This window comes from Pinus tabuliformis, chromosome 5_2 (assembly GCF_031772625.1).
Source record: "Pinus tabuliformis cultivar Carrire ecotype Pingquan chromosome 5_2, CPIR1, whole genome shotgun sequence".
In the NCBI taxonomy this organism is placed as follows: domain Eukaryota; kingdom Viridiplantae; phylum Streptophyta; class Pinopsida; order Pinales; family Pinaceae; genus Pinus; species Pinus tabuliformis.
The window spans coordinates 386582455-386603861 of NC_142306.1; the positions used below are offsets into that span (position 1 = coordinate 386582455).

The following is a 21407-nucleotide window of genomic DNA, read 5'->3' on the forward strand; positions in this document are numbered from 1 at the left end:
GATGCCACAAAAAATCAATTCAAAGGTCGTTGATAGTAATGGAAAAGGAGGTTGATTTGATACAGTATTTTATCTAGCCAATCATGAATAGGTTGGTTCAATACGGAACCGAAATATTTTGGTTCGAAGGCTGGTTCTATTGGTCTGTATTGTCGTAGTCGCGCAGCCTAGGAAAATAATTTTTTTTCCTAATTTTTAATTCTAACCTAACCCTCCCTCCCCCCAAACTTATTTAAACACACCCACCGCCTCTATTTCACTCACACTATTCATTTGGGTCTCTTCGAATTCTTGAGTTGAGTTGGGTGAAGAGAATTCAAAGAGCTTTTTGCAAGGTTGTTCTAAGGAAGATTTGTTGCAGATTTGAAGCGCTCATTGGAGTCTTGGAGAGTTGTTGAAATGATTACTATAGGATATTTTAGAGCTAGTTCAAGTATTTTTTCCCAGAGATATTTGGGTTTTATTTAGTGGTTTTTACAACTAGTTGAAGGTGTTGTTTTTGGGGTAGGGAGGCTATTACAATGTTCATTTGAAAGAATTTTGGAGTTGATTTTCTCCGAAAAATTTAGAGGGTAAATGAAGGAATTTTTTCCATCCATTATTGTCAGATTTTTCTCCAAAAAATTGTTTTTTTTCCAAAAAACATTAAAAACCCTGGTGCATTTATGCAGAATTGTAGGGGCTGCTACAAAGCTAATTTGGGAAGATTTTGGAGTTGATTTTCTTTAGAAAATTTAAAGGGAAAATCAAAGTATTTTTCACCATCCATTATTGTTCTATTTGTCTCCAATTTTTTTTCCTTTTTTCCCTCAAAATTTAAAACCCTTATTGTTTTTATGCAGAATCCATATTTGAAATTTTTATTAGAAAAACAAATTGTGGCCCTTATTTTCTTCTATTTATTTCTCAATATTGTTGAAATTTGCAGAGCTATTTTGGGGGATTTCATTGGCAAATTTGTGAGGGAGATTTTGGAGCTAATTGAAGAGTTTGTTTTATGATTTGTGGGAGCTTCTTCTCTTCTCAAAATTCACAAATCTTGTCCAAGTATTTTGTGGCTTCTAGTCCTCTTTTATTTTTCTCTTGAAAAAAATTGAAAAATAATTCTAAAAACCATAAGGTTTTCTATGCATATTTTCATTTCTTCCTCTATAAGTTGTCATGGCTCCCAAAAACAAGAATGATCCAACTTGGGTTCACTTCCATTTAAATGAACAAGGGATAAAAGTCTACAACTATTGTGGGAAGAAAGTTAAGGGTGGGAGGACCCATAGAATTATTGAACATCTAGCACATTGGAGAGGGAAAATAAAACCTTATTAAAATGTTTCTGATGATCTAAAGCAGAGATGCAAAGTCTAATTGAGGACTACAATAGATAAGAGGGAAAAAAAAGAGAGAATTAAAAAGGATATAGGAAAAAGTCAAAAGGATGATGCTATGCTCAGTGATCTTGATTTTGAAGAATATATGTCCAGTTTTGAAAATTCCTCCAGTTTCCTTGCTAGAGTTGGAGACGGTACTTCTGGCCCTAATTCAAGTGTTTTTAACTTGAAGAGGACAACACCTCATAAAGGGATTGAATCCTCCTTTGTACCGTCCACCACCCCTGGTTCTCAACCAACCCTTGATGATAAATGGAAGAAGATAGAGAAGGAGGTTGCATATTAATGCATTGCTAGATGGTGGTTTGATGCAAACATAACTTTGAATGCTACTAATTTTGCATATTATCAACCCATGATTGATGTTATAGCTTCATGTGGAGTAGGCTGCAAAGGCCCTTGATTTCAAGATATCAGGGGGTCACTTTTACAAAATGAAGTCCAAAGAATACAAGAGTACCTTACAGAGTTCAAGAAATCATGGACCTAAACAAGATGCACAATTATGTTTGATGAATGCATTGATGGTAGATCTCGCACCATATTAAATTTCTTAATTGCTGGTCCAAAAGGTACTATGTTTCTCAAATCTATTGATGCACAATTGCTATTTCGTCTTTTGGATGAAGCAGTTATGGAAGTAGGGGTTGAAAATGTTGTACAAGTGATCAGAGATAATGCCTCTAACTATATTGTAGCTGGAAAAATGATGGAGGAAAAAAACCCCACCATTTGTGGTCTCCATGTGCAGCCCATGGTTTGGACCTCATGCTTGAGGATATTGGCAAAATTGAGTGGGTGAAGAAGTGTGTGAATAATCCAAAATCCATAACCAGGAACATCTACAACCACTCGTGAGCCAAAGCCAATTTTTCATAGTGTCATCTAGAGGAGTTCCCAGTCAACACAGTCGAAGACTTTGAGAAAATCATTTTCATGAGGCAAACATCCAAATCTCATGATTTGATGGAATGGGGACATTCTTTGGCAATAGAGACAATGTCATGTATCTAGTGTTTTTTTAAGAAACCAAATTGTACTGCAATGATATATATGCATAGGAAGAGTTTGCCTTGATTGGCCAAGGTTTTGGATATGAGTTTGTAGGTGGAATTGCACAAATAAATAGGGTATAAATCTGAGAAATATTTAGGCTTGTCATGCTTTAGGATTAGTGAGATGAAGGTTGTATTGGTGGCCCCATAAACCCAACCATGGATTATGGATTCTTCCACCATGTCAGTAAGTTCATTGATCATAATGTCTTGGAAGTGACAGAATAGTTCTAAGTTCCATCCATTTGGGTCGTGACTTATTCCTCTTTCTCATTCTTTCAGAGCCAAGATGACTTCCTCCTTAGTGATCGAGCTTTCCATGTGTTCAAGGGCTTCCATGTCTGTCGCAGTGGGGTAGAAATCACATTGATTAAGTTTTTGTTGAAAGAGATATTGTCCCTCTCTTGGTATATTTCATTGAAATGTTTGAATGGATCCCCTTCAATATCTTTATGATATATAAGCAGGTTGCCAGAGTCTAATTTAATGCTCTAAATATGGTTTTTTTTCCTGCATGTAATCTAATATGAAAGAATTTGTTACTTTTATGTCCATCCTAGATCCACATGATGTGGATTTTTTGTTGCAATGCTTCAGCTTGTTAGAGCAATAATTTTGATTTGTCGCCTTCTAACTGTAATTTTTTTGTTTTCCAAGTATCATAGAAGTATTCTGGGTCATTAGGGATCTCCATCACTTTACCTTTTTCTTCAATATTAATGATTTCCTGAAGCAAGTGCCTATTTTTTTCCGTGCCCATCTTTCAGTGGCTACTTTAAGCTTACCGAGTTTATGGTTAATTATATCCATGTGTCTAGAGTTGGAATCCATATTAGTCATGTTCCATAAAGTTTTAACCAGGTCGGTATAATCTGTCTCTTTAAGCCAAAATGGTTGAATTTGAATAGTGAATCTGTGTCCTAGTGTGATCCCATCCACTGTAAAAAAATGGGAAAATTATCTGATATCTTTAAAGGAATATTGGAGGATGCTAGATCCTTCAGTTTGGTGGTAGTGTATTGATGGACGATGAATTGTCAAGTCATTTTGCAATTCCCTCAGTACCGAAGTGGCCGTTTTTCCAAGTCGGTCCAAGAATATGGAGGATGATGTTCGTGAGATGTTTGTCCTTAAAAATGATTTGGAAATGGTCCTCTAATTGTTCAGGACAACAGTTCTGACCCCATCATTATGTTGAACATGTGGTGAATTTAAAGTCCCCTGCTAGTATAATGGAACTGAGGTTGAGATCACTGCTTTGTTCTGCCTTATTCTAGAAATATTTGCGACAGTCATATGGTGCATAAATATTGATGATGCAAATTTGATATCTGTTTCCACATTTACCTCTGGTGATAAGGAGTCCCACCGAGGAGTTGTATGCTTTTAATTCATAGATGTTTGTATTCCACATAGTCGCTACTCCTCGCTAGGACACCTTATCGTTGGAGATAGAGGTGGCCACATATATCAAATTTGCATCATTGTATGCTTTAAAGTCATAGATGTCCGATTCCACATAGTCACTACTCCTCTAGACAAACGGTGGTGTCAAAAGTGCAGATGTTCCATTTGGGGAAAATGTTTTATGGATGTGTCGAAGTTTTCTCCATGTAGGTCATAGTTTCTTGTAGTAGCATAATTCCAGGTTTATGTATGTCAATTATATCCCAAATAGATCATATTTTAGGTGTCGATCCTATACCATTGTCATTCAGGTATAATATGGTCATTAAGGGAGGTTGAATTTAGGTGGTTCATCTCTAAGAACCTGAGATTATGGAAGGTTGATATTCAAATGTGAAACTAGGGAAGCGAGGGGGTAGGGTGAGGGTATTATGGACTACGACAATGGAGGATACTTGGAAATGATTGATAAGGTTGGTAGGGAAAATAGAGAATACAAAGATATTTTTATGTTTAGTCCTAGATTTTCTTCTCGTGGTGACCTTTTGCTTCTTAGAAGGGGAAGGTGGAGCATTGTCAACATCAAAGAAAGATATTTTAATGGTCATGGATCCCATGGAGAACTTTTTTCCTCTTTATAGGACTTCAAGTTCCATGTCTTCAGAGAAAGGTGTGAAAATGTGCCCAGATGGCGCCCCAAAATTGATAAGGGAGGATAATTGTGGATCGGCAATAAATTGGCGAGAGATTGGTGGGATTGAGGTTTTGGGATATTTTTTTTGTATGGTCGATAGGGGACAAGAGGTGGAATGTGAGGTGAATTTCATAATGGGATTGATGGAGTGGGAAGGAGTTACTCTCAACTTTTGTGAGAAACGTAGGGGTGGGGAGTTCACTAGCAAGGTCATGTGGACTGAGTTTATCAACAAGGGTTTCGTGTTCAGTGTGGGGATGTGGGTAGTAGAAGGTGATTTAGGAGAGGGAAGGTACAATATACCAGCCTTTTTATGGAGGACAATGTTTTTTTATTTTTGCATCTTGAGAGGGTTTAGCTGGAAATTGCATTGGAGGCAACAAAATAATTGGATTAAATTCTCATCTCTTTTAGAAATATATGAGACATTATATTCACAAACAAACTTGACATTAGATATATATAAAATTTATGTATACAAAGAAAACAACCTAGATTTAATACATAGGTCATTTATATATAAATGTAAATCACATTTGATATTTTTTAAGTAACAAGTTATATACCTTCACCTTGTCTCTGATGTCAATCGTAATTTTATGTGGATTCACTTAGGTCTATAGGCCTTTGTTTTCATAGAAGGAATTGGCATTTGTAGAAGTATAATCCGTGACCTTTCAATAATCTTCTCAATGCACCAATTGTTTACATAATCATGACAAGAGTAGGCTTGTGTTTGGAAAAGGCCAAGTAGTTAATGTCCACATTTTCTATTGAAAATAAATTAGTAAAATAGAAATAGTCAAATCAACTCTAGCACCAATTTCAAGAGGGAGGATGTATTAATTTGTAAATAAAATGTGAAGTTAAAATAACAAGAAATGGAGAGGCTCTAAACTTAACACCATTGATGTAAAAAATTTGATCCGAAATATTTTCAAAATCAGCAATTTAAATAATAATTATTGAGATAAAGATAACTATGAAAGAATCATTTCAAAATATAAGTAAATAATTACACATATAAATTCTAAAAATTAAAAATCACACATCTAATAATAAAATCTACATAAAATAAATATAAATATATATATATATATATATATAATCCCTAACTATTTACATATTCATTTTTAATGAAAAAAGTTCGAATTTCCAAAACATTTATTTGTATAATAAAAAATAAATAATAATAAAGAACCGAATTGTCCATCTTTTAAGAGTCACTTAAAAACCCTTTGAGGACCCAAATTATCCACCCTAAGGAGTCACATAGAAACCCTTTTGAACTTTCAAGCATGGCTTAGAAATCATAATAACAAGATTATAATGCCAATAAAATTGGGAAAAAGAAAAAATAAATACTATAAAGCTAATAAAATTTGAAATGGGAAAAATATTTTCCTCCATAAGTGTATATAATAATGTGTATTTAATTTGCTATATATTTTAACATAGAAGTATATATGATTCTTTATATATTTCAAATATAAAATAATTTGTATTTAGTTTGTTATATGTTTTAAAATATAGGTATTATATTTTAATGTGTATTTGATTTATATTTTAAAATAATAGTATACGTTTTATAAATAAATAATATAGTTAATTGAGTTTAGTTTAAGTTTTTGGGTGAAATTAATATTTTATTTATCAAGATTTAAATTTGGTAACTTAACATGTTGACACTCTAGAATAGAGTAATTTTGTTGCTCTCTTAAATGACTCTATATTGAGGGTTGACCTAATACTAACAATCTCTTGTGCCCTTAAGCTGAGAAGAAGGTTGACTTTCCTTTCTTGGAAATACCCAATGCCCAAAGTTTAGATATATATAATTTTGAATTTAAGAATAATATTTTTTTAATTAAATTTAGATTAACTTACATGTGTCCAGAAACTCTATTTGTTGCTTGGAAAACCATATCATTGACAGAATAGAAAAGCATTATTTAAAAAAAATCTAGAGCTACCAAGAACTATTTAAGAAAACTTAGTTCCCTAGATTCACAAAGTGATATAGAAATTGTTCACTATGACCTACCTCCAAATAGCCAAAATTTGCAAATTGCAATCCGGCCATAAAAGGGCTTGTAGAATCAAAACCTAGACTAACTGAGAGCTAAGCATCATGAGAAAGGCTAACAAGATGTGGGAGCATCCACCTTAATTGGTTTGAGATCCCTATCTTTGTAATATCTTGGACCAGCACCAAGATAAGTACTAACCTCAATCCACCCAATTCACTCACACATATCCTTTTGTTGAAGCACAAGGTCATCGTGAACCAATAGAATTTTTTCCTTGGCTTCGTTATAGTCCAGAGGAACTTGACCCAACAACTACTTCATTCTTCAACACGGATCAATGGAAAGCACATACTAGTTTTTCCTCCCATGGGTGTGGCCTATATCAGGCACACATTTCTTCACATCTGCAATCACTTCAAAATCTAATGAGATCTCTTTATAGCAACGTATTCTTCCAATTTTTGAATCTCCTCATTTAGCTTTGGTGGTAATTTCTCCATGAAAATTCTTGCTGAGGTATCCACCCTTATGTGGGCGCTAGAGCCTCCTTGCGGCCTATGATCCCCACATCCTCTCTGATAGTACGCTCTCTACCTAACCATCTTAGTGAATCAGTTAAAATAAACAGGAACAAACCTTGCTGAAGGGAATTTCAATGATATACTTAAGTGTTCGATAAACACGCAAATGCAAAAATCATGTGGCCACTCGTAGTTACCATGGAAAGTAGAGAAAAGCACAAGTTGATGCAAAAGAATGGGAGGAAAGAACAAAAAATAGCATTCCTCGAGCCCGATATATAATTCCATGAGGAGGCTAAGGATGATGGCATTGAATTCCATTAAACTAAATTATCAAAGAATAATGTGAAAAGGACCCAATTCACTGCCAACCACCTGAAGCAACATGTGATAAGTGAAACATGAATATGGCCCATTAAGAACCATAATCACCATCACAGTTGTAATATATTGACCCTAAAATCGACACATCTAAAAAGGGAAGTATCAACCTATGATGGTTTAAGGATGACCAACAACTCTGGAATGCTTAATGCAATTCCTGGAACTCTTCCAAATCTGGCAAGAAGATGAAGTCATCTGTTAGAGAAAGTGTTCTCAATTTTGTTCCTGGAATTCTTCTGAAACTAGTAAGAAGCTAAAGTCTTCTGCTAGAGGAAGTGTCACAGGTTACCAACTGAAGGCATGCTCAGGGGCATCTTTGTTTCTGGCTAAAACTCTGAATCTGGTATGGCAAGTTGTGGCTCAGGCTTGCTTGACATGGCTTTGAAGCTTGTAGATGACCATCATTCCCCCCCCTGTCAGATACAATGTGAGATGATGGAGAAAACTCAACTGCAAGACTATTCAATACTTTGGAACAAGTTCTGATAGGTGATTGAAATATCTTCTTGGTTTTTGATGTGCATTGCCAAGAAGTGATCCATCCTAGTTGAATCTTTGTTCTTGCAGGACTTTTGTTTCTGAAGCATCTGTGTGAACAATGACTTGTTTTATGATAGTGCTTACATGGATGAAGATCAAAACAATGATCTTTCAGATGGCCAACTCGATCACATTGTTGGCATTTCACAATCTGTTGTTCTTGTTGCTGTGGAAGAGGGGAAGAATCTGGAACAACTGGAGGTGAATTGTCTTGAGGAGCAGGTGAACTGTCATGAATAAATCCAGCACTTTGAAATTGGATTTGTTTGGAGTAGTCTGGAATATGAAAGGACAAGTCCTTGTCATATCCAAGACCAGTTCTATGCTTGTTATGGACAAGCTATTCACAAGGTTTGATGATGGGCTTGGGAAGTGCAGACTGAGTTTCTGCATCTGCATGTACAATACTCGTGAAGATCGTGTAGCAAGAATTTTTTAAAATAATTTTATTAAACATAAGATGCACAGTTTTATGAATAAGTTATTTAAATGTATACAACTTTAATATTATTATGATATTTTAATTAATATTATTCATTATTTTGACTTACGGAAACATTGCAAACTGAGTTGTATTTTATGTTAAAATTTTAGGTTTAGATTTTGGTAACCATAGAGGTCAATGTAAACTCTTAGAATCAATTTATATAGGATTGCAATTCATGAAACCTACATCAAAACCCATTTGAAAAATTACGATACCTTCAAAAGGTTGAGTAGTTTTGATTAGGAAAAGCAATAAAAATATAGATTTTGATATATTTCATTACAATATGTACTTACATACTTTAGAATCATACAAATTGTTGTGGAAGCATTAAGCATAGTTATTATCTAGGTTTGACCCATCCATTTCCTCAAACACATAAGCAACACATTCAATCCAACTAAACATTGAATTTCAATAAAAGAAATCATATTTTTATAATTGTTAATGGTTCATTTATTGATAATAACACAATTAAGTCAAAGAGAAGCAACTCAAACATATAAGTGAATTGGGAATTAAACTTTGAAATAAGCTTGCGATTATCCAAACACATTCACCTCACTTAGGACAAAATTCTATAATTATTAAGAGAACTTGTAATGTAAATAGATTTCTCCAAAACCTTCCTCTTTTTTATAATAACCATTCACTCAATGTGAATATGGATATTAATACTTACTTTAGCAATTATGCATTAGATCTCTATAATTCCTTAATCTATTTAATTACTTTGAGCTTCTCTTTCTTTTATAATAAATCATATATTATCCTAAATTAATTACTAATAATTTGCAAGGCATCTTTCTTAATATGTAAGATTTAATCATAATTATTTGATTTTTTTGTTGCATCAAGCATTGTACTTCATTATTAGTAAGCATAAACTTATTATGTCTCAAATTATTGTAATGTATAGACATCGTGTACTTCATTATTAGTAAGCACAAACTTATTATGTCTTAAATTATAGTAATGTATAGTAAAATACTTATGAAGATCGTGTAGCAAGGTTAATGTACTTGTGAAGACTTCATTATTAGTAAGCATAAACTTATTATGTCTCAAATTATAGTAATGTATAATAAAATACTTGTGAAGATAGTGTAGCAAGAATTTTTTAAAATAGTTTTATTAAACATTAGATACATAGTTTTATGAATAAGTTATTTAAATATATACAACTTTAATATTATTATGATATTTTAATTAATATTATTCATTATTTATAAATAAAATAAATATAATATTTTATTTCACTTTTATTTTATAAAACATTATTTTATAGTAATATACACTAAAAATAAAAATAAAAACTATATTTATCGCATAAAATTAAAACAACTTTAAAATGACACACTTCTATTTTACCCTAGTAATTATGATAAATAAGAAAAATCTACTTGCCATTACGAAGTACATAGCTAATAAGAAAACCTTGCCCAAGGGAAATATTTACATGCCATCTTTTCCACCAAGAAAAATAGGTTCAAATGCAATGTGATAAGAAACAATATAAGTTCTATTGAAACCATATAACAAGGTAGTTTCATATAATAGGGTCATAGGAAATGCTTTATATTTATTAATTTTATTGAGAAGATTTTATGATATGCGGATGTTATCTCATTTTTCATTAAACATATTTGATTATAATGTTAGCATTAATAAATTATTATTATCTTATTATTTAGAAATTGTAAATGTTAAAAAATTTCCCATAAAACAATTTGTAATTGATCAAAATCATCATTAAAATTAAAAAATAAAACATTTCAAAAAAGGACATGATTAAAAATAATATTTTGTAACCATATAGTATAATAAAACATATCAAGCGCACTATTGAGAATATAATATCTCGTAGCCATACATGATTGCAAGATATTCCAAAACATATTCATTGTTTTCCTTTAAATTTTTCTTACTAATTTTCTTCCTTCCCTTTATTTAATCCTTGCATGTTTAGTTAAATGTCCTTTATATTCCTTCTTCCATTATTTCCCCCCCTTTCATTAATTTTGTTTCCCCTTCGCTTTGAAGTTTTTTTTTTAGGTTTTTTTTAATAAAGTTTGCAAATTCTTAACCATGTGATCATGTTCTAATTCTTTCTTGTTGGTTTGTATGTAAATTTAAAAAAAAAACACTTAAATTTTTAGGATTGTGTAACTTTTTTAATAGACCCATTACCCTAAATCAATTTCACATCATGTTGGTGGGTGACATCAATTTTACGTTATGTTGATGGTTGATAAAATTAGTTAGGGATCTTTTACAATGGAAATTAAGAGTTTAAGACCCATTATGAACATCGCCTACATACCTTCTAAACTCTATTATAGACATACTCATGGACCCAAAGCCACATGGATCCTTTAATTTCATTTTTTTCAACATTTCTTCGATGATTTAAATTGTTCTCGTCAAATTGTTAAGGTGATTAATAATTTTAGATAATTATTAGTGAGCTAGTAACTACGTGTCACCTGTTGTTGAGGACATGGTAGTTACCAACTATCAAAATGAGTGAGATGGGTAATGGAAAAGAGATATATGTTTTGTCTTCCCATATTCAAAATACACATAACTACTACTTTCAACTATAACTCATTATCATCCACCCTTTCTTTCAACAATGTCCATTCACATGTTGCTATTCTTCCACAAACTATTATTATTTACAAAATATCCATTTTCAGAATACACATAACTTACTATTGCAATTGTAACTCATTATCATCCACCCTTGCTTTCAATAATGTCCATTCACATGTTGCTTATCATGTCACCTCAGTTTCGCAGTCAACGTCTTATAATTTGCAGTGAAGCTCATTTTCACCCATCTTAAACCAAAGTGAGATATGTATTTTAGGGTTATTTATAGTCAGTTATTTAATAGACAGATGTGAAGGCTGGTTTTTGTTTCTGATAGACCAGATGTGGGGAGTTGTAACTCACTAGACACTTTAAAATAATGAACAAAAACATGTTCACATAAACAAAAACAACTACATGGATAATGGATAACCTCTACATGACATTACTATTATTTATAAAATGGCCATATTCAAAATACACATAACTAAGAGTTTCAAGTAGAACTCATTATCATACACCCTTGCTTTCAATAATGTCCATTCACATGTTGTTATTCTTCCACACGCTACTATTATTTACAAAATATCCATATTAAAAATACACATAACTAATACTTTCAACTATAACTCATTATCATCCACCCTTTCTTTCAACAATGTTGATTCACATGTCGCCATTCTTCCACAAACTATTATTATTTACAAAATATCCATTTTCAGAATACACATAACTAACTATTGCAATTGTAACTCATTATCATCCACCCTTGCTTTCAACAATGTCCATTCACATGTCGCTATTCCTCCCCACTCTATGCCTTACCACTCTATGCCTTACTGCGTTTCCTTTGCAACATAAGGTGCAAATGCTAGTTTTAAATTTTCAACTTTCCTAACTCTGGAATGTTTAAATAACATTGTGTCTTTCATATTATACAATAATGGATGTGAATTATAAGAATGATTTAGGGTTCAATGTCATTGCTTTTTTTGTTTTTTTTAGGTATATAAATGCTAAAATTACCTTTATTTTTTTCGACTCTCACATATTTTTTGATATGGTGTATCTTTTCACAACATAAATTCTATTACAATCTTATGCCTAGAGAATACTATCAATATATTTGCATATCCATTATTTAAGTTTCACTCATCGTAACCTTCCAAGATAACTTTCAACACCTTATCTTCTTGAATCACCAATTGAATTCATGTGTTAAGTGCATTTTTTATCCTTGTTGATATGATAATTAACATGACTTTTGATATCCATATTTAATGTGTTTGGATCTCACAGTCATTATAATTTCATTCCTTCGTTATCTTTACTCTTCACTTTTCAAGAATAAAACAATTAGTCATGGGTTATGTGTGCATATTATAATGGAATTACAAATCTATTAGCTAGATTCACTACAAATGTGTGGTGCAATAATAATTTTACATAGAAAACAATAGAGATCCACTAAACCCAATGAATCAGATCATCATTATTTCTTTGTATTCGTATAATATTCCCTCTCTCTGAAAGCATATACCACACTGAAAAATATAACATGGTTATAACATTGCTATCTAATATTTTCTTATTATTTTAGAATATTTGTTGGTGTGTCAACCACTTAGCATTTAATTCATAGAATCCACATTATAAAAATAGATACTTAGGACAAAATCAAATAATTAACATTTGAATATAAATCTCTCAACAATCCACTAATCTTGTATAGGTTTGGTCAAGCTCATAGTAAACATAATGCATATTTTTTCTTTGTTTCACACTAGACTATGTCAATGATTTTGTTTGCAATGAAAAACATTAATAATATTATTGATAACTTGTATGTTCTTGATTAATTTTATGTTTGAACCTCCACAAAATGGACTTTTTCAATATAACAAAACCGAAAATTAGAATCACAATAGTAAGAATTGTGATCTTCTATTCATTTAATTTTCTCAATCATCAATTGATTACTATGTCCATTCTCCTCCTCCCAACTTTGTACATCTGTATATATCACACACTTCACTTTCTTCTTATTCTTTCTCAAAACATTGGCGTTAGTGTGACTATAATTTAAGTTTCAAATACGTGGGAATGGTTTTCATATATCTTTCCCTCTTCTTTAGTGAAAGGCCAAGAGTAATGTGATGTATCCTTTACAACCTTAATGCTTGCAAAAATTATTTTGATACTTAGGTGGGATTCTTATATAAGATATAAAGAAGATAACATAATTCATGTTATCATGAGATCTATGCAATAGGAATTATGCTCTAAATACACCATGACATGCATTTTTTTCCATGGTTTGAGAGACAAACAATCAATATCCTCACTAAGAATAACCTATTTGGTGTTCATGATGCATAATTTCCTTCTACTTTGTGTTCGAATTTACCTTAGTAATTATAGAGGTCTTAGCCTACATCCTACATAATAAGAAATGGATGACTCATACAAGAATATCATGTTCCTAAAACACTATAAATAAAAAAGATTATCTTCATGGCTCTTGTACTTTTTTGATAGAATTACCACCCTTCAATAAAGTCCTTAAGCTCTATGCCAATATATTTTTTCTAATGAGATTTACAACAAACATGACTCCTATGGTTAAGCATGATTGTGACATGCTTAAGATATTGAAATGAAATGAAATGAAATTATTTTAACATCCACGAAGCTAAAATGGAATATGGGACAGATTCCTTCTCCATTTATTTCTTGTATTCAACCCTTTTCCTGTGAGGTCTCACAATAAATGCTCTGAGCTTCTCAACAAACCCTTCTTGAATAAATTATCCGAAGAGCTAGCTGCTAGAATATTTTCATAACTTTCTCTGATGTCTTTCTATTTCCACTTTTCTAAAAGAGAAAAATTACACTCTTTTTTTATTACAGAGGAATCAACAACTAGAGCAGCCTCATAACTCATGTAACACGGGGTCGATTATGACCGCTACCACTATAACCCCTGGGAACTACACCCGCCCCTCTCCACAGCTCCGGCTAGTCCAGGGGATTTGAACTTGTGACCTTCAGTATGGAGCCCACCTTTCTAACGAACTTCACCGCATTGTGATTACCAACTCGCCTATCCCTGTGGGGCTAAGAATACATACCCTTTCATTCCACACTTCTTTTGGCATTTTCCAATGCCCTCTTTCACAACAGAGTGGATGAGAATGAGTCCTTAATTAAACCATTTAAGAACTTTGGATCTCAAAGAAGTATTGACCTCTATGTACAGTTTTTGTGGATTATTATGAGTGGGATTAAACTCTTCAATATAGTACTTCTTCTTTCTCCCTAGCTCCTTCTCCCATGTACGTTTGTGGAACTCATCCATAACAAAAGTCTTCATCTCTTTACTAATTGTGGGACACATGCTCAAACAAATATCCCATTTACTAAACCATTTGTTATTTTTCCACATCCAAGTATTCTTTCTTTTCCACAATATGTCATTAAGCACAACCTTCGGCCATCTTCGCTCTTACACTTGCTCAATTTTTTCAAATACCTTATGACTGGCACCATAGCAATTACTTCTTCCATTTCCTCAATTTTTTTTTAAATACCTTATGACTCGCACCATAGAAATTGCTTCAATAGGAGCAACCCCTATCTCAGTTAACAAGATATCATAAGGAACTGCACTTTTAATTTTGAATTTATTTGTAATTAAAAGCTTCTGAATTTTCTCAATTTGTTTCCAGTGCATCTCGAATATATTGGTGGCACAAGCGTATAGAATCACCATAATGCTCAATTATCATATAGATACACAAAACAAATCCTCTCTAATATGAGTGTCACAAAAAAGTTTCATTATTACATCCCACCAAAATCTTTGCACTGTTATTTTGAATACATTCAAAATTCTTTAAAAAAAAACTAAATATAGTTTAGTATTAATGATTATTTATTTATTTATTAATTGAGCATTAAAGATTTTTATTTTTATTTATTATAATCATTTTAAAATATTTATTTAATTTACTCTTCTCAATTATATGATGATGGTGGTTGGTTAACGTCCACTCAAATTGGTCTATGACCTATAATTTTCTTAATATCCATAGATAATATTATATATATATATATATATATTTATATATATATATATATATATATATATATATATATATATATATATATATATATATATACTCTTCAACTTAAAATAAAAAATAACTTTCCAAATTTAATCTCTATTTACTATAATTATTTTATTCGTATTTTACTCTTTTACAATAAACTATGATACAACACATTTTATACGCTGGCTGCACAAAAAATTAGAAAAAATAGATAAATAACTTTAGAGTTAAAGTCAAATAACAAAATTTGTACAAAACAATTTACTATAATTATTTTACTTATATTTTACTCATTTGTAATAAACTATGATACAACACATTTTATACGCCCGCTCTACCGAAAATTAGAAAAAATAGATAAATAACTTTAGAGTTAAGTCAAATAACAAAATTTGTACAAAACAACTAACCTAACTTGAAATGTACTTCGTCACAAACTACACCTCTCTTTACTTTATTAATATTACTTTGATAAAATAAAAGATTATATTCTTTCCTTTTATCAACCGTAACCAAAAGAAAGCCCAGTTTCCGCAAATATGAGATAGTAATTAAAAATAAATAAAAAAAATATGTCCCTCATTTGTAAGTATTATATTTAGATTATTTTTAAATATTATATTTATATGTTTTTTGAATTTTATATTTACCTTAATCAATATTAAAATTTATGGTACATCTTCAATAGGAAAATAATAATATATTTTGTTGTGAAATAAAAATACTTTCTTCAAAAATACTGTGCCAATCATCTGAACTCTATGTAGTTTGACCATGGAATGAGAGTGTAAGATGACGACCACATTAAAAAGTATTCTAGATACCAATAATAAAGTGTGGTATAATTATTTTATGTTTTGTTTTATATATATATATATATATTGTGTATATTGAGCGTAGATTTTGTAACGTATATTTTTAATTTAATTATTTGATTTTTTAATTTGTACTTTGCTTTAAATTTTATAATTTAATTATTTGATTTTTTTTTGTTTTTATAGTTAATTTTATTTAAATTTAATAAAAAATAAATAAAAATGATAAATTTTTAATTTCCAATTTATAAACTTTAATTATTCTAAAAAAAATTTCAAAATATTCACTATTTTTAAATACATGTGAAAATACATCTGAATAAATAAAAGTTGAATAACAAAAATTCATAGTCATATATTTTTTAACCAACCAATTCTAGCCTTGGGAAATTGAAAAAACAGATGATGAGATTGCACCCAAATATGAGTATATAGTGTGACAATGATATCACGGTTATACATTAAATATTCACTATGGCAAGTTAAAAGGCGTCTCTAATATTCCATAGACACCCTCTGTTCTGCAAGAGAGTATTCTGGACCCTTGTTATAGGCTGCCATATTGTTATTTGACTTTCAAACAATTTGTGTTCAACCATTCAATGCCATCTGGATCCTAGGTTATAGACAGCCACATTGTTATTTGACTTTCAAACCATTTGTGTTCAACCATTCATGCCCTTTGGGTCCTAGGTTAGAGGCGACCATATTTTCTTTTGACTTTCAAACCATTTGCACTCAACCATTCAATGTTCTGTTACTCTTAGGTCACAGACGGGCATATTGTCATTTGACCTTCAAAGTTCAAACCATTGACGTTCAACCAACCATTCAATGCCCTTATGTAAGTAACTGCTATTCAGTTGTACTCATCCCATTTCACTATTTTCTTGATCATGGCATTTCTAGGTGCTTTATAAATTGAGAATTGGGATAGTGATCTATTCACACATCTTGGAGAGCCCATTGTAGTTTCGGTGTTCTCGTTGCAGCAACAAAGTAGCGGGTTAAAGGCAACTACGGAAAGATATCTCCTGCAGATCAGACGCGGTCCCTCCATTCGCACAATATGAATTCCAAAAAGCACTGGCCCAGAATGTTCCTGAAATCAAAGTCCTCTAATCAATTGCCAGAAACTTCTAATTTTTTTAGCGATGAGGCCACCATATTCTGAAGGCAATATTTTTCTCTTGCACGTCCAAACTAAATCAAGCTCGTTCAGATGCCGTGTAGATATAATGATGAATCTAGATCTAGATTGAAAAGCGTCTATCTTTTGTTCTCTGTGATTTAAAAAAAAAAAAATCTAAACCTTATATCATAAATCAAATCACATCACAGAAACATAAAATTTAAGATATAATACTATTACTATTTCATTCCCAGAAGTATACTATTTCAGAACTATACTATTTCATTCCCGAAGTATAAAATTTAAGATACATTACTATTTCATAAAATTTTAGAAATAATACTGTCTCTGTCATGTTTACTTTTGGGTAAACAAATATAGTACTTTCAGAACTATACTATTTTATTCCTCGAAGTATAAAATTTAAGATATATTACTATTTCATAAAATTTTAGAAATAATACTGTCTCTGTCATGGTTACATTTGCGTAAACAAATATAGTACTTTCTCGGTCATCACATTAATATAGATAGTGCCATAGGGATCGCAGCTCGTTTGATTAATCAAACTGTAATAGGATAATGTTAAGGTTGGGGAATGATATAATAGTTTGATCAATGTTGTTGTAATGGTTCGGTATCTATAGATATTGCAATAGCAAATAGCAGTTAGTGATTTGTTAAATTATAATATTTTGATAAATATTATTGTAATTTTTTTTTGAGTATATGAATATGGTTTTGTTGCTTTAAAGTTTTATTCATTTTTAAGGGTATATTTTCGGCTAAAAACGGGTAACAATAATCTTACTCTAACTTTTTTCACAAAATAAAAACTAACTTTTTCCAAGAGTTTTAAATTATTGTGCCATGTCAATTAAAATTCACGAGTACAGTGAAGATTAAGCTTTGATAGAATTTCAGACAGTCATATACCATTAGTTTTGATAGAGATTTGACATTAGTTTTCATAAATATTTTTTCCATGCAGCAGGTGCATTGTCAAGTAATTATTTGCAGGAGAAGGAAACGAGCATGTCCAAAACAAAGTCAAGATGGCATCCAAAACCAGAGCAGATCCAGATCCTGGAAGATATATTCAATTCTGGCATGGTGAACCCTCCCAGAGAAGAAATAAAAAGGATCAGAGCTCGGCTCGAAGAATTCGGGCAAGTTGGTGATGTAAATGTGTTCTACTGGTTCCAGAATAGAAAGTCCAGAGTAAAGCGAAAGCGACATGTCCAAGATGCACAAAAGTCTAAACCTTGCCCCAAGGGTGCAAAGACCACATCTTCAACTGCATCAACATCAACAACATCAACGTCAACATCAGTGCAGTCTAAACCTATAACGGTTGGAAATCAACCCCCCTCATCTTCTACTGTGCCAGTATCTTCATTGCCCGGGAACCATTACGAGATGCAGGTGAACCAAGAAATGAGCAATACTCAATGCAGTAACATGCAAGCATTAGGAGGGGCAGGGACAACAGGAAACAGCGGAATTTTGAATGAAGGTACATAGGCACTGATACTAGTGGAATAGTATTGTTACCATGTCTTAATTTCAAGCTGCCAACATATCATATACATATATTTGTGCTTTGTTGTGACACAATTGTTTTCATGTCTAATATTAAGCTCGGTCTGCAGGAGGTGTGCAGGAGGACTCCGTGACTAACGCTAACCGATCAATAATTGTATTCATCAATGACATTCCAATGGAAGTCCCCAAGGAGCCCCTGAACTTCAGGGCTTTCTTCGGGGATGATGCACTTTTACTCCATTCCTCTGGCGAGTCGGTGCTAGTGAATGAATGGGGATTCACCTTGGAAGGCCTGGAGCATGGAGCTAAATATTACTTGGTATGCTATACATATTCCTTATGTTCATTTATATGGAATCAGTCTTAGTATAATTAAGTCTCAAAAAATTAAATAAATATAGAAGTTTATTGCTCTGATATGAGTGGCCTTATGGGTACTTTTTATTCTATTTTTGCAGCTATGAAGGCTATTTTATCACTGGTGGATCTGCTGCTTCCTTTGTTCAGCTTCACGTATTACTTTAGATATGAAATTAGTATAGATTTTGAAAAGAATAAAAAATATATTAAAATCAAATTAAAAATATGAAAATGAAGTTTACATATTACGGAGAAATATCCTATTGCACGTTCGTATACGAGGCCAGAAATCCAGACAACGATGTATATTCACCAGCGTTGGGATTACGACGAGTGATGCCTTGTGTTCTTCATACGCTGAAACAGCTAGTAGGCATTTTCTGGTAGGATTCATGTCTGCCATACCCCCACACTTGCGCCTCCTCCGTCCATGAATTCGAGAGTAAACCACATAAACAAAATGAAAGCGAAAACTAGTTGCAAGACAAACGCAGCTCCGACGAAGGAGGAGAGGTCTTCCTCTATGGCGGATACGGCGGGGTTCACGGGAATCATGATTTACAGATGGGTTACATGGGTTCTCTTGTTGTTTTCATGTCTGCTCCTTTCCAGATTTTTCATTATTGCACAGCTCAGAGACATAAGGCGCGCATATCATCAATGGACACCAGATCCCACCTCTAACAGATTGATGGTGCCGGAGGCGGGTGTTAGAGATGATAAGTTTCTGGAAGTTCCGCAGATCATATGGGGTCTCAACAATCAGAAGATCGCCCTCGCCAGGGCGGTCTTGACGGCGAGAAAATTGAACCGGACTCTCCTCATGCCCAACCTCAGCGCCTCGCTTTTCTACAAAGAGACCGACCTTTTGGAGCCCCTCGGATTCGATCGCCTATTCTCGCTCCATCGTTTCAATTCCCTCTGCAACGGCTTCGTTCGCATAAGCAGCATGAATTCCGGTAATTTTTCCGATGTTTTCGTTGTGGCTAAGGGGAGTGGACGGCGGTGGACGGCGGAAAGGGATATGGCACAGCTGGAACAATGCAAAACCCCTGAAAGCGATGGGCATACCGTTATTAAATTGGAGGGTAAACACCCTTTTCTTTGGCACGACCATTGGCCTGTTCTTGATTATGCCAGAGTCTTTGAGTGTCTGGTTCTTGTCCATAATTTGTCAGCGGAAGTCTCCAGAGTTGTATCCAAGCTCAGGAGCTTGAGCTCTCCAACAGGAATTGATCGGAATAAAATCAGAATGAGCCCATTCATTTTTCAACCCAAATATGTGGCGGTCCATATGAGAATTGAGAAAGACTGGATGATACATTGCAAGAAGCTTGAGAAGAGGTCCAGAGCTAGAGATGGCAAGAACTTGAGAATTTGCAGTATTAAGGAGGAAATAATGAAGAGGGTTGCTAACATTCCTGGACTGGAGAAGCCCTCTGTTGTTTATCTGGCTGTCGCCGACGATCTTTTAGAGGACAGGGCGCTGTTAGAGGGATGGAGTGGCTTCTTAGCCCCTTACGGAAAGAAGAATCTGGGTGTGCTGGATGTCTACTCAAAGTATCCCTATCTCATTCAATCTGCAATTGATTATGAAGTATGCCTGCAGGCTGATACATTTGTGGGGAATAGCTTTTCTACATTTTCGAGTCTCATAGTGCTGCAGAGGACCATGAGAATGGATAGGGCGCAGGATTGTGAAGGTTCAACTGTGGCTTCTTATGCTTACAACATTGAAGGCCCAGCAGGAGGACCTAAAAGATGGGCAACCAACATGTCGGATTTGAGCCTTGCTGCTATTAGCTATGGATCTAATGAGGTCTCTTGCCAGTGAAATACTAGAACCAGATTGTCCAATTTTTTGCAGATTCAGGCTTGAATCTCAACAAGGTGATTCCCTGTACCATTATTTTGTAATCTGTATGCTACAAAGAAATTGTATGGCCAACAATTATTGCAGAAGCTACAGTTTATGTGCATTTTGTATGATTCTTTCTCACGATCATGTTCTTCAAATATGATCTAATAGATTTTTAACAGAGAATGGGAGATTAATGGTGCCTCAATACCAATGGGTGTTATTCAAAACAAATTGTTATATACTATTATTAAATTGGGCCTATATTTATTTCAGAATTAATGCAGTTTGTTCTTGAAGATGTTTATTCTAAGCGACTATTTTGGATATTTGGCAATTACATATACAAAATTAGATGGTTTGACTCTAAAACTATAACGTACGAGGACCCTAGCCTGTCTTTCCAATGCATCTGGCTATTTCTAGTTGTAATAGAAAGGGATTGCTTACTCTACTGATTTTCTTGTCATCATAGAGTTGAGCAGAG

General features: G+C 32.9%; 2 pseudogenes; both read left to right on the forward strand.

The window, feature by feature from the left end:
- Positions 1-17037: 17037 nt before the first annotated feature.
- Positions 17038-19399, forward strand: LOC149159120 (WUSCHEL-related homeobox 12-like; annotated as a pseudogene).
- Positions 19400-19401: 2 nt separating this feature from the next.
- On the forward strand, positions 19402-21144 carry LOC149159121 (O-fucosyltransferase 23 pseudogene; annotated as a pseudogene).
- The last annotated feature ends 263 nt before the right edge of the window (positions 21145-21407 follow it).